This window comes from Anas acuta, chromosome 1 (assembly GCF_963932015.1).
Source record: "Anas acuta chromosome 1, bAnaAcu1.1, whole genome shotgun sequence".
NCBI classification, from domain to species: Eukaryota; Metazoa; Chordata; class Aves; order Anseriformes; family Anatidae; genus Anas; species Anas acuta.
The window spans coordinates 83,078,489-83,093,726 of NC_088979.1; the positions used below are offsets into that span (position 1 = coordinate 83,078,489).

The following is a 15,238-nucleotide window of genomic DNA, read 5'->3' on the forward strand; positions in this document are numbered from 1 at the left end:
TCAGTGTGAGGTGATGCTAATCTCCCACCTTTGGCTCCCCAGGCTAGTAAATCCTGCATAAGGTGGTCACAGGCAGGTCTGACCAACGTAGAGAATCACATGAAGATTGTTAAACAATACCATTCTCAAGGTGTCACCATGAGTTTTTTATATGAAAGGGAAAATCTCTGCCTTCTGGTTACAACATTTTTTACAAATTCTTGGGGTTTTGGATGATAGAGCTATAAAGTTGATGGGAGATAACACCCAAGGGACCTGTGAAACTGCACAGTAACAATAATCAGACAGCACTGTTTTCCCTGAGCTTTCAAATTGCCCATTCCTGCTTTGGTAGAAATGTTATATTTGTGTATTTTCCTTTGCTTTAAGATGGGAGTGACTGAAAGAAACCAAGTGTAGTGCAATAGGGTCTTGTTTTGTTTGACAAAGAAATCTCCAAAACAACCCCTCCTCATCTTCAACAGAGTTCATGGAGGCAGAATGATAGTTTTTAATTAAAGGGAAATCATTTCTACTTACAAAATAATTGCTGTGTACTAAACATCCTATCATGTACAATTTGTAACACCATCTTGTACAAAAACTTACAGCGTATTGTTTCCATATTAATAATGCATTTCAGTAAACTCTTCAAGACCTTCATTTAAAAATGTTACAGAATTACTCAGTTCTTTTTATTACAAAATTCCTGTTTGGAACAACACATACACAATTATTTTAAATGTAATTTTATTAAACTTTACAGCAAGTCAGAAAAAATTCTCCTGTGGAATATATAAAATTCTCACTGAAAGAAAATGAAAAAAAAAATTAACACGGTTGATACATGTAAAATGTCTTTTTTTTTTTTTTTTTTCCTAGAAGTTGTTGGTTTTCCACTTAGTATTATGCATTTTAAGGTAAGAAAAACAATTGAAAAATTGAAAAATATAATTATCCACAGATAAATTATAGAGAAGTTTCTGACCATGTGTATTAAACGTGCATCAATATCTGATTCATGGATTGTATTTGGAAGTAGAATTTCCAAGGGATCCGCATCCAGAATCATAACAGGACTTCCCAACAACTTCATCATCTTTAGTGAAGGGTATCTGAAAAAAATCCAGACACTCAGTGCATCAGAATCCATCTTTTGGTACTGACCTCATCTGGAAATCTGGCCCATCCCTGGAAAAAAAAAAAAAAAAAAAGTCTTATTTTCATCTCTGTGTTAATAACTTTAGCTAAAACTGCCTTTCAACATTGTTTTAGCAGAACTGCTGAGTGCTTTGAACTGCTTGTCATTGCTTTGATGAAGATCAACAGCAAAGGATTGTACACGATCCTCATTTTATACTTTCATGTAATCCCTGTATTCTTTTATGGATCTTTTCCAACCTAAATGATTCTACAATTCTATGATTCTACCAAAAAAAAATAAATAAATAAATAAAAATCATGTACAACATTATACATAAGCCCTGCGGCAGAACAGTGGCCTTGAATTTATCCTTGTGTGCAAATTCTTCACATGCATAAGTGTTTGTAGGATGAACATTTAATCATGCACTTTCCCTATTACATCAAGTGGGTGGGTGGTTGAGAGAAGCATAGGAGGCATGTAACAGAGGCAGAAAAAAAAAATCAATACTGTGATTTGGGCTGAAGAAATCAATGCAACAATGCAGCAAAAAGAACTGAATACAGTGGTGTGGATAGAGGTGTTCAATAAAAATACACGTGCTTTTGTGATGCGTGTTGAGTGAACAGGTCCAAATAAGATGGAAAACTAACCTGGACCTTTATCTGAATCCAATACTAACTGGATGTTTGGGGAGGCTCAGCAGAGCTAGTTTTATACATACAGACATTTCCTTGCCTTGCCTTGCCTTGCCTTGTCTTGCCTTGCCTTGCCTCGCCTCCTATCCTTCTGATCACAGGTTCCTGCTAGCTCTGGATACAAATGACAAAATATATAGAAAAAACAGATTGACAGCATAATCTAATAGATTCAGTTGGTCGGGATACCTTACATGCTGCTTATTCTGCTGGATGCTGCCTTTTTGCCTGTTTGCTGCCTTTGCATCTTCAAATGTTTTATGTGTTTTCATAATGAAGTAAAAGTCTTATTCAATGCACTTTCCTCTCCAGAACTGGGTTTCTAAGTCTGGCCTTTTTTTTTTTTGCATCAGCTTACCAGTTTGCCTCCCACCCTGGGACATGCTAAAAAAGCTACCCCTGTATTATATGTGAGAGGGAACTCTGCCTTAGCCAGGCTGTGAGTCAAATCCTATTTGTCTGGCTGCTTTGATGTGGTACATATATATATATTTATAACATATATATGTCTTTTTTTTTTTTTTTTTTTTTTTTTTCTGTGAACTTTCGGCCCAGCCTTACCTTCTGGCTTGGTCTCTCTATAGTACTTCGTACATTGGTCATTTATTTTTTTTCCTTAGGTACTGCTAAACCAAGTATAACCTCAAAATTGATTTTTCCATGAAGTAACAATCTCTCTCTCTCTCTCTCTCTCTTTTTTTTTTTTTCTTCTCCATATTAAGGCATGTTTTTTTTCCCTTACATGAAACTCCTGACTTCGTCACACACTATCTGAAAATATTTTTTTTTTCTCCTTTGTTGGTGGATACAGGATATTTATGTTTCAGCTGTGGTGTATGGCTTTCTGCAATGATAAGATACTATGCGCATAAGCTACGTATCTGACCCTGATTCTGCTATTCTGCTACACCATTTATTAGATTTATCTCATTGCTGCTCTGTGGAGTTTCAAAGTTACAATTGCTGCACACTTTACACGGCCAGAGCCGCATTTTACTGAACTATTACAATGCTAACACACAACAGTATGAAATCCGAGTTTCTTGTGTTAGAAAGCCACCCGTAACACCCACCAGCAAGCACAGCTCCTCCCAGACTGGTTCCCTATAAAGCAATGAACGCTGTCTCCAGCCACCAGGAAGATCTTGCAAGAGACTCATGGCTGGGCTTTGACCTTGCTGTCCTGCTTTAATCTTCCCAGCCCTCAGCATCCTCTGTCTCTCCTATAGGAACCCAGGCGAGACTGTCTCCTCTGCCCTAAGTCAAGAGAGCTGATGTTTCCCAGAGATCTTCATAGCTCACAGGAATCACCTCAACAAAACAACGCTGAGAGATATTGTGTGTCAGTCGTCTTGCCTGCTGGGGATACTATGCTCCCAGTCCAGGTAGTTACTAAATCCTGACAGATCTGATGGCTGAGGGCATTTTTTCCCCTGCAGCAAGATAGTCCTGCCAGGAGGGGTTAGATGTTTGTTTGCAGAGAAAAACAGGAACGTGGTGCTGCTGCGGCTGCAGCTAACACTAGGAACTGCTTCTGAATAAGTGGGTTCAGCTGGTGCTGGGAAAGGGCTTGTGCCAGTGCCCAGGCAGAAACCTGAGACAGAAAGCTTCACAGGAGCTGGCTTTTCAGTGGTGCATATTTTCCCATTCCTCAGATTTCTTCTTAAAGCCTTTCTTAAACATTTATTTCTTAATAGCTTGTCTGATTCAGAGCATTTTGCTGTGCTGATATGTGCATCCCAAGGGAAGAGTCCCGCTCTGTGTAGGTGATGTTACTTCCTAATGTAACCGTGTGTTTTCTGCACTTACCTAGCACGTTTGCTGATCGTGTGCTTATGACAATAAATCCTGGTTGATGACTTAGCCAGGGATGTTGCAGGGGGAGGGAAGGACAAGGGGACAAATGAAGAGGGTGGTGTATAGCTTATTACAATTGCAAATAGACCTGTCAATGGGAAATCTCAGCCCCAGATTCTGGAGTATGAACTTTTCTACGAAGCTATGGAGCCTGTGTTTCCCCTCCACGCAAATGCAGGCATAGCAGCAGGGTACATCTCCAAGTCTCACCATGGCATGTGGCAGCAACAGGTCCCAGTTTACAGATTTGGACACAGGATATTGGAAGCCATGCTGCATGATCAGTGACAACATGTCCTCTGAGAGCATGGCAACCTATAAATCCCAGCCCTCGGGGCCATGGTATGATCAGGGAAAAAGCTCTTTCTTCTTCTTCCAGTCCTAGTCAGATGTCCTCAGAAGGGCTGGGAAAATCAAGTTCCCTGGTTTTAAACTTTGCAGTCTAATTGACAGATGCTTTTTGAAGTTCCCTCGAGGTCTGTTTACAGTTTCTTCCACTGAGCTCCCATCATGATGACGGCACCACTTTTCCAGCAAGATGAATGCATTCTCTGGGAGAACCAGGAGAAAAAATGTCAATTATAATTAAAAATAACCTCTTCATTTTCAAATGCATGTCACAGACTATGGAGTAAAACTCAGCGGTGTTTCTTGCTGATTTGAGCTTACAGATTTCCACACTGAGTCAAAAGCACTTGGGGGGGGGGGGGGGGGAGCCTTCAGAGATGAGCAAAATCCTGTATGATAAGGGTGTAATTAGAAATGTGAAAATGCAGTGTTGTGATTCAAGGGGTAATGCTAATACTTCAAAGGACTGTGGGACAAGATCCAGATCTCATCTACTCCACAGCCAACCCAGCAAATCTGTCCTGAATTCAGTCTGATGACTTCCTTAAAAGTAAAGATTTACATCCCTGTAACAGAGGGGAGAATTGTACCCTACAACCTTAAATCACGGCTTTGGCATTAATGCTAGAGGCCCAATTCCGAAACTGTCAGAAGAGGATTTCAAGGATCTATTTATTGACTAGGAAAGAAGGTTGCCCTTTCAGCATGCATCAGCCTGACTTTTCACTTATTTTCATCTTCCTTGGACTTCTGCAAAAGTAAAGGCGATTTAGAAACAACAGGGAACTGGACAATCTTTTACATATGGGGAACTGCTCCAAAGTGATAATCAGCTGCAAGCAACTACTGGAAATGTAGTAGCTAGAAATATTTGCAGGCAGGATCTGAAATAATCCCTCAGTCTTTCTGGGGGGACTCCTTAGTTTTGTGTTTACTTAGGTAGTACAAGGTTCTGAGAGAATAACTTGCCCAAAGTAAAATCAATAATAAATCAGGATTTTTAGTTTAGGCATGGGGGGTGTTTGGGCATTGCTGCAGCTTTAATATTTATGTGGTTAGTGGGGAGAGTGGATGGAGAATGGAATGGGAGTTTCCGTTTATTGCTTTCATAAATCAGTAGAAATATTATTTAAAAATTTACTTCTCCTTCATTCAGGTGCTCCATGACAAAGACCAATGCCAGGCAAATAATTGTAGCTGGTTCAAAGAAGTTCCTAAGCTTCCATATACAGAAGCAAATATGCACTTCCCACTGTGTATATTGTGTGAGTCACATTCAATTAAAGCAAATGGAGTTGTGCAATGTTGAATTTGACCCCACATATGAATGTATGTTCTTCCCACTGTGTGTTTGTGAAAGCTGCCTGGGGATTGCTTTATTTTAGCTGGGGTGCTGACAAGGAAGGCAAGTGTAATGAAAACAAAGCAGCTGATGTTCACAGACGTGATATATGTGCTGAAGTCAGGAAGTCCTTTCTCACTTAGGATTTTAAAACACTATATGCAATGTACATGTCACTCAGCCTAGATTCAATCCTGATCTCAAGGGGTCATAAGAGTCTGTGACACACGGTGTTAAACTGAGACCGGCTGAGGCTTTTTTCTGCTGCTTTTCATTCTACAAAATGGCATTTGCATGGAAAGCTTTCTGTTAAGCTTTGCTCAACCAAAAAAAAAAAAAGTCTATTAAGAAGATATTTATGTTGAGGTAAATGCTGACTTTGATCATTTGGTCAGGGTTTATTGCAGTTATTGACCTTTGGCTGTTTTTGAAGTATTTATGGTTTAGAAAGCTGGTCTGAACTAATGGGTATTTCCTGGGCATTCTCCCTTCCCTCTCTTTCCTCCCAGGTAAATTTTGACCTCAAAGACTTTCTGGGAAGATTTGCATTGAGAAATCCAGTGAAATCCTGGAGGGGGAATTCGATGCTACTTTTATCCTTTCCACCTCTTGAGACTACCCTGTAAATAGCTGTGAGTGTATCTGCCAGATAGCTGGTGTTCTGAGGGATGTCAAACAAGTCAGTCCTGAAGTTAACTGGTCCCCATGCAAAGATTACTTTTGTCCCATACACTGTTGATATACACTGTTGATACAGATAATGGAAAGAAAGGCTCCTGAAAGACCTGTGCAAAGCAGTGGGGTTGAATTCTGTAGTATTTTACCTGCTTCCATGAATGAGTGTCCCCATATTTTCATTTTAACCAAACATCTAACTTCCACACTGGTTAAAGGTGTTTAGCATATCAGGGGACTCATGGCAAAAGCTGAGATCACAGCCCGAGATCACAGCTAACACAGATCTGTGTTATCATGCAGTACCATGAAATATGATGATACTATTCAGGAGACCCTTTCTTCCATCTTTTAATTGTTCCCCCATCCACTACCCTGTGGTGGTTTTACCAAGCTGGGACACTGAACTCCACCACAACTGCTCTCTCATTCCCTCTCCTCAAAGGGAAAGGAAGAAAAAAAGGGCTCAAGGGTTGAGATAAGGACAGGGAGATCACTCATCAGTTGTCATCATGGGCAAAACAGACTCAGCATAGGGAGATTAATACACTTTATTTCCTATCACTAACAGACTAGAGCAGTGAGAAACTACAAGCAGACAAAACCACCTTCCCCCCATCCACCCTCTCCTACCTCCTCCCCCCAAGCGGTGTGGGGGAACAGGGAGTGGTGGCTGGGGTCAGTCTCTAGCATTTTGTCTCTGCTGCTCCCTCAGGGTCCCTCCCTGCCCCTGCTCCCCGTGGGGTCCCTCCCACGGGATGCCGTCCTTCCCCAGCTGAGCCTGCGGGGGCTGCCCACAGGCAGCAGCTCTTCAAGCACTGCTCCCACATGGCTCCATCCCACGGGATCCATCCATCCATCCCCCAGGAGCAAACTGCTCCAGCACGGGTCTCGCACAGGTGGGCGGCAGCTCCCCCCAGACCTCCTGCTCTTGCGGGGGCTCTCCATGGGCCGCAGCCTCCTCCAGGCCACATCCTCCTGCTCCACAGGGGCTCCTCCACCCAGGGAGGGGCTTCAGCATGGAGATCTGCTCCATGTGGGACCCATGGGCTGCAGGGGGACAGCCTGCTCCACCAGGAGCCTCTCCAGGACCTCTCTACCAAAATCTTGCCACATAAAACCAATATACACCCTGATTTCTGGGCTTGATTGGTCTGGTAGGTACCACTGAGAGCAGATGGGCAAAACACACTGCCTGAGTTCAAAAGTCGTCATAGTCACTTGCTGCCATATGCCCTAGGGATGTGCTCAGCCAGCAATGACCACAGGCCACTGAGGAGAAAAAGAATAACAGGGCAGTGGGGTGAGTTGATGTGCTTGTCTTTGGCCTTTGGAGGCCTGTCTTGTTTCAATCTTGGAGTACCCATCACAAGTGAGATGGGTCTTATTCTCTTTACTTAGGCTTCAGCTGACACATTTCCATCAAAAACTGACACATAATTTGTTTCCAATAGGAGAACTGCCCAGGGAAAATTGTCAGTACTGAGGGAAAAAAAAAAAAAAATCAGAAAGCATTTTGATACACAGGTCAAAAGGAATTAAGAATGAAAGCAGTTGACTTCACTTGCCAGCACAGCATCAGATGCTACTCTGAGAAAGAAGAAGGAGCCCAGAGACACACATGGGTTGGTCTGAAGGCCAGGCATTGGAGAGCTGTGGCTTCACTGCTCCTTGCTTGGCTACCAACATGGCCCAGGCTGTGAGGGTGGCTGCAGGATCCATCTGCCTGGTTCAAAAGCAGTGGTGTCTGGTGAGTCCTGTTCAGATGGACTCACAGTGATTCCTGGGCAGAATCACTGCCACTGACCATAGTGATGAAAGGCACACAGGTGAGAAATTGGGGGATACAAGCCCCTGTTCACAAACCACAAGCCTGCGCTTAAGAACTATCAAAGGACGCAGCTGTGCCACAGCTTTTGGATGAGCACATAAGCCAGCTTCACTGTAATCAGTTCAGTGTGTCCATGGAGCTCACTCTGAGCCACAGAACAGACTGAAGAAGAAAAAAAACAACAATGATTAAGTCTCGTTGGACTGTTTTCATGCTGAGCCTCTGGCTATTGCAGTTTCCTTGCCAGAAGCACTGCAGTTTGGTAAACCAAAGGTAGTTCGGGGATATGCACAGCCCGTGCAATGGCTGGCCTACAGACGTATCCAAACCTAGAAGGCCTCATGCCACAGATTTTATTCCCCACCCATGATAAAATCACCCAAAGGAGTCCCTTGCTACCTTTAGGCTTTATCATTTCCTAGGAGAGCACTTTAACAAGTACAGGCTGCTGTGGGTATTGAGGGTGGGCTCACAGCCTTCATGCTCCTGGAGCAAATGTGCCCTGTGATGTTCCTTGAGCTCCTTCCTAAGGAACATGACCCACCATCAGCAGCCATGGGCCCATGGGGCTGCCAGAGCTTCAATCATTATGTGCAAAGGAGATGGAGGTGTGGGGTGACAGCCCTGGGCAGTTTGGTGCCATCAGGGAGGGTCACACCTCACCTGCACAGGCACAGCAGAGACACTGGAACTGGGTACTGGAGAAAAACATGTGCAGCTGGACATGTGAGCAGAGAAGGTACCCAGCAGGTGTGAACCACCCCTGGGGAGCACAGGGTTCTGTTGAAGAGCCATGGTTTTCTCTGCTTTACTGATGGAGCAGCAACAGGATTCATGTCAGAGAACAGGAAAACCAATGCAGTTTAACTAACTTTCCATTTAGGGAAATAATTGCTAAAATAATTCAGTTAAAAACTACTCCATTCTGATGGAGCAAAGGTTATCTATCCAGGAACAACAGATATGCTTCAAAGACTCCCCAGATGAAAGACACAGCCAGCATGAGCTTTGGGAGTGCTCACTCAGTCAGTTGCTTGCTCTCTGAAGCAGCCTGTTGACTATTCATGTCATTTCTTTAATCTCCCAGCAGAAATATTTTTGCCACATACATTACATAACGTGCTTTTGTCTCCAGCAGCAGAGACCAGTGAGTTTCACACCCTCCCCAAGATGACACCTGGTATTTGTGGTGTATGTCTGAACCAGAGGAAAACACTGGGTAGGCTCTAGCCAGAGAAGCACTATGAGAGTAAAAATGTGTGGTCCCATCGCAGTTTTCTGTCTGAGATTTGCATAGCTTCTTTGTGCTGCTTAGAAGTAAGAAGAGGATTTATTTTATTTTTTTGCCAACCTAAACTCAGCCTTTGATCTTAAAATCAATTGGTGCTCTTTTATTTCTTATACCACCAAAGGTGTTTAAAAATCTGCTGCCAGAATTGTGCTGACAATTTAGCTTTAGACCAAGGGAAGCTCAACCCCATCCTTAAATTAAGAAATGAAAATGAGATGTTAACAATATAGATACGGCTTTCTTTTTTTCACTGAATTATATAGAGGTTTCTTAAAGACGCTGTATGAGAAGATGTGTGATCAAACATTGATCCTTTGTGGTTTATCTTTATTGTGCTGAAGTCTCAAAGTACAGTTACTGCAACATCAGCCTCCCCAGCTGCTCCAAAGCTTCCCTTGCAAAGGAAGATGATGTTTGCACATGTGCCATAAGGATTGCCCAGTGCCAGCCTGGTGTGTTTACTGTGCAGCCAGCACATCAGGAGAACTACTGGGATGAGCTGCTTGCTAATCAAGAAGTTGACTTGCAAGCTATCAAGGTCTGACTATCAAAGACTGGGGGCAGGAGGAGAGGAGGAAGCTAATGAGATTAACATAACTTGGAGAAGTTACAAGGTTTGACTCAACATCAGCATCTTTGGTACTGGAGGGAGCATTCATTTTCTTAGACACTCCTGTTTTTCCTTGTGTAGTTGCAGCGTGAATCCAGACCTTGTTTCTTTCGTTGAAATAGCTGCAGTGTTATGTAGCCATTTGTGCTTAAATCCAGCCACTCTCCAAGCACTGAGCTTCTGCTGCTTTCACGTCTGCTCTCTCATGGCAAACTCTGCTCATGGCAGTATTTAAATAATGATTTTCAGATTGCATTACTATCTTTAATTTTTCTCTGACCTGCAATTTTCCATTACGGTAGAGGATTTCAGTGCTGTTAAGTGCCACCCTATTCCAGAAAAGATTGCTCAGAGAAAACTATGCAACGCTTCTTAAGGACTTCTTAAAGACAGTCAGCCTCCAGGTCCATCCAGTCTCCTCCAAGAGCTAGTTCCCTGGCCTTTTGCCTGCATTATCCCAAAGGAAGCCAAATGCCTGTTCTAGTCAAGAGCCACCTGTGAGACACCAAATGAGACACCTGTGGTTGCCACATCTGGCATATTCGTTATTGTACAGATCAATAGGAATGCAAGTCTCATGGATAGATATGGTTCATGCTGAATGGTGCATACTGAGTCACTGAAAGCTGTTAAGGGATGATTTTTTTTTTCTTCTGTTGACCCTAGGAATTGTAAAGGTGACACATGCATCTTAAAAATAAATGATCTGATCTGATTCTTAATTTAGTTACAGGAGTGCCCCAAATAAATTAGAAGCAAATATATTTCATGGGGGAGAGGAGATGGAAGATTAACTTTGTCCAGTTCCTCCTGGAGGCTTCAAAGAAATCAGTTATGAAACTGGCACGCTCCACTAAGAACAGTTTCTCTGTGATGAATGAAACCTAAGGCACAAAGGCAGGCAGAGGGCCTCACGAGGGATGGGTCATAAAAAGCCTATAACAAGTCAGCCAGACAGGGAAAGAGAGAGAAATTCAAGAATTAATTTGGTACAAGTGCATTGCATATCTTCATGTATCTTTTATAAATATTGGCAATTGGTGTTGTCTATCTATTTTGGATACCATAAAAATTTCAATTTTCATTTTGCCTGAACTTCTTTTGAGTAAAGAGTAATTTCAAATTAACTAGACAATCATTATTACACAAGGGAGGAAATCTGGGAAATAGTCATGAGATTACCACCTTCCTCCCTTAGCATATATTTATAACGTTCAAAGATGTGTCTCCACAGGCACTGGAAGAACAGGTCTGAGAGCTGGTACTAGCAAAAAAGAAATTGTCTTTCAGTGACTTTCACGCCCAGGAGTGATCTCTGTTATATAAGGTGATGTACCTCAAAGGCCAGAGGTCTGAAGAGAGATGTCACACAATCCCTCTGAAAGATTACAAAATCTAAGCTACTTTTGATGTTGTCCAGATCTTGGAAAACATTTCTTTTTGTTCTCTGCACTAGCCAGAAAGTTTTGACTGCCATTAGAAATGGTTGAGATTTTCCTGGAAAAATCATTCCAACAGAAAATGACATTTTCACAAAATCCAGAATTTACATGTAGAAAATTCTTATTTCCCCTAAAGATTTTGACTCTTCAGGAAAATCAGAAATGGGCTGCCCTGGTGGCTCCTTTTCAGGAACATGTTAATTTCACATTTTCATTGGAAGAGAGAAAGGAAACTTAACAGAAATCCTCTGTTAAGGATTTCTGTTCTAGGATGAAGGAGCTGGAAAACAGCAGCAATAGGAGCAGAACTAGTGTTACAGCTCTCAGACTGGAATGTTCCTGGAACCCTTTCTCATGAAATGTTTTTGTCTTCATGTCCTGGAGCACAACCAAAATACAGTGTTTGTGAACAAGGTGGTTTTCTGTTTGTTTGTTTTGGCAACACTGGATTTCTCTTTACCAGCCCTTTTTATAGTCTGCTTCCTTCATCCACTTCTCTGGTTCTTATTAATGGACATTTTGTCATCAATGCCTAATGCCTGGACCTGCTCTCATAACCCTGTCAGTAGTCTTCTGCTCTTTCTCTCTTAAAACACCCTTTGCAAAAAGCTAATCTTCCCTCACAAAGGACTAAACCTAAAAATAGGAGGACCAGTGCTGCTGCGATAGTATATTGAGTGTGACTTTCTGACTATATTACTGCAATCTCTATCCTTCATTCTCATTAAGCCTGTAACATATTTCCCCCATCTTATTTTGTCTAGTTTTAGTCTAGCCTGAGTCTGCAAATTGTATTCAACTTGTAGCCCTTATGCAGGTAAATCAGTGAAGCCAAACAAGAGAGCTTTGCTTCACTCATTAAAAATCTAAGTTTTATACCACCAGACTTACCTCTTGGGAGAGAGCATCAAGACTCTTTCAGGAAAGCACTTCACGTCTTAGCGGCACTGTATAAATACTGACTTTAAGAACCAATAGCAGAGTATCACATTATAAACTCCTGTAGTGAGGAAAAAGTACCTTTAACTATATTGGCTGGCTCTAATCAAGCAGAGGTCTGAACACCCAGAAGTGTTGTGAATGCTCAGGATCCAGAGCTGCATTTTACAAATGGCACCTGCATTAACAAGAAAGAAACTTCAAAATCCTGATATGTCGTGTACTTGGCACTTAGGGTTTTTCAGTACAGGGCATCCAAACACTTCATGTCCAGCCTACACCTCATTGTTAGCACTGCTACTTAGATAACCATTCTGCTCTCCCTTTTCCTCATAGGTCAGTGAGTAAATAAGCCCTCTGCACCATCTCATTTCTGAAAAAAATAGATCTAGCTTGCTGAAATACTCATGCCCTCCGGGAAGGCTGACGAGGCACAGAAAGCAAGCTTTGCTGAAGTGCTGCTGTCCAGAGATGGCTGTGCTTCTGGCGCTGTTCTCCTGGTCTTCCAGATGACAACACATGCATTTGTTACTGAGTCACAAGATCATCCACAGCCAGCATCATCCTCCTTATCGCAGAACAGCTTGTCAGTGGGTCTGAGCATCACAGAGTACAACTGGATTTAACACTATCAGGAGGAAGGTTGATACCAAGATAGCCAGCCTCGGTTAACTAAGGCGCGATGTAAGCACAAATGCATGGTCAAAACCAGAACCCTCCAACAAAACACAGCCCTTTACACCCAAATTTTCTGTGGAGGCACGTGGTGCCGAAGACAGCACAAGTGGGGCAGAAGCAGGCTCCATAAGGTGGATTTACTGTATGCTTTGTCTGAGCAGCTCCAGCAATGCAAATTGCTGTAACTCTGATTAATTAGGCTGCTAAACCAGATATATAGATACTATATATTGCCAGAGGAGCATGAAGCAGCTGGAGACTTCCAACAACATTTCATCCTTATGGCCTCACACACACAAGGTTTTCTTGTTTTTAACCACTGTAACTGTGCCAGGTAGGAAATGTTTCCTACAGATTCACACCCATAAACCCTGAGCGTGGGCATGGCTATCTTGGCATAACAGTTCATTATAGCTGCCTTGCTTGTTTAATTCCCAGACTAGTATAAAGCACCTCCTGGTGCAGCTGCGTTCAAATTAAAAAGATCATACCACTTGGACTGTGCTGGTGTAGCACAGCATCCATGTACAATCATTGAGTTAAAACAATAGAGCTTCTCATATATAGAAAAAAAAATAAAAGATCTATGATAAAACATTAGAGTTTAACACTGTTTAGCAAGAGAAGTAGAATATAACATGTAACAAGAAAGAGCAGAAAGGGGAAAATATCATTTCCTCAAGAATCCGTTTTCACTAGGTCAGAAAAATCTACATTTTCCTTTCAGTTCTCTGATTACTGTCTTTCTCTTTGGCCACATCTTCGAAAACATTTTTCTTTCCCGTTTTTACTCCCTACAAAAAAACATTGTCTTCAAACAAATATCTCAAAGGGTTTATAGAACTGATTACAGACTGATGCTGGAAGGAAAGGAAGATAATTGTGCGTGAGTTGATAAATGTTGCAGGGACAACTCTAAACAATCATGCATGAATTATATCTTCAACAAATGTAATTACAGAACAATTCAGAAAATGTGAAAAAGCTGGTGGTTTTTAGTAGCTATTTCCTTTCCTGGCCTGTGTTTTGGATTGCTTTCAAGCATCCCTGATTAAATCTGGCCGGAAATCTTCTGGTGGAACCCATTCCCAGCGAGAAATGCCGATTCATCAGAACGAAACACTGCCGAGTGTGGGAATCTGTGGAGCTGGGTTTAGCGCACATGGGCTTCAAAACTTTCCTGCTGTGCAGGTTGCTGGCAGAAAGCAGCCAGATTTCTTCCTGTCCCATCTGCACCTCCCTTGGCAGCCCACTGAGCAGACTGCACAGAGGGGCCTGTAGTCTCCAGGCCTTCTCTGCAGGTCTCCAAGGATAAAAGGGATCAGGAGGTAAAAGCCTAGTAGCTACCCATGAGGCAAAAATCCTTATTCTTAAGGCAAAGCAATCAGCCCCTGACTCAACTTCCATTTTTCTGATGTAGGACCTGTATGTAGTCCCAAAGCAGACTGCAAAATCATCGTAATACGACTCTTGTCTGAAGTTGCTTACAAGTAACCCCAGAAAAAGATTAACCTTTGCTTCCATCAATACGTCAGGAAATGTGTTATAAGCTCTTTAATGCAGGATCTCTGAAAGCTTTTTGACCTATATTTTTATTAGAGTATCCTGCACTAATGCTGTGTTAATCACCAGTCCCCACTGCTAGTCTTACCTCTACTGCAGCAACAATTGAGCATTGCATGCAGTTACAGCCATGCTCTTCCACCTTTTTCATGTGCATGGTGGCTGGCTTGGAGCACTGCACACCCCATACCTGCCTTGGAGTCCCCAGGAGCAATTTTCTTCTACTCCACAAAACCTTAACTGTGGGTTGTAACTTGCCCATGTTGCCCTCAGAAGACATTAGCTGGAGTCTCTGGGTCCCAGACCTCTTTCTGGGTGTTTGCTCAGGACAGTACAACACTTGCTGAGGCAGAGTGACAGAGAGGAGTCGCTGGGATATGTGCATTGGCACAGCACATTGGGTTCCCAAATGAGATGACAGCCCCGAGGAACTTGCCAACATAAACTCCTGCTAAGAGGCATTTCCTACCCACTCAACTTAAAAAATGGAGGGGATGGGGCAGAATAGAGTCACGGGGTCAAAAGGGAAACAGAACTGTGGGAAGCTGAAGGGTTTCACTTCACGTTTTGCCAGTGTATCACTACTGCCAGAAATGGTCCTTCCTGCAGCAAGATAGTATTGTACAACACTTAAAATGCCTTCACCTGTATCATGCCAAGGGCTTCCTGCTTGCATTTCTTCAGCCTGCCTTTCCCCCGCAGCTCTGTAGCCTTTTGCTCAGCTGCCATGACAGTGATTTTCTCTTGCTGCTCTTATGATGTTTGTCTCACGTCGTCATTCCCATGGCTATGCACCTACAATGTCTCTCAGTGTGAGAATCACCCCCCTCCTTCTCTTTCC

General features: G+C 42.6%; 1 long non-coding RNA gene across 1 annotated transcript in view; it reads right to left on the reverse strand.

Moving 5' to 3' along the window:
* Window positions 1-617: 617 nt before the first annotated feature.
* The window catches only part of LOC137858362 (uncharacterized), a 43,094-nt gene continuing 28,473 nt past the window's right edge, over window positions 618-15,238 (reverse strand). The window contains exons 2-3 of the long non-coding RNA XR_011097676.1: window positions 3,889-4,229; window positions 618-1,170 (exon numbers count right to left, since the gene is read on the reverse strand). This is a non-coding gene — a long non-coding RNA (uncharacterized lncRNA). The remainder of the gene's footprint in view (window positions 1,171-3,888; window positions 4,230-15,238) is intronic.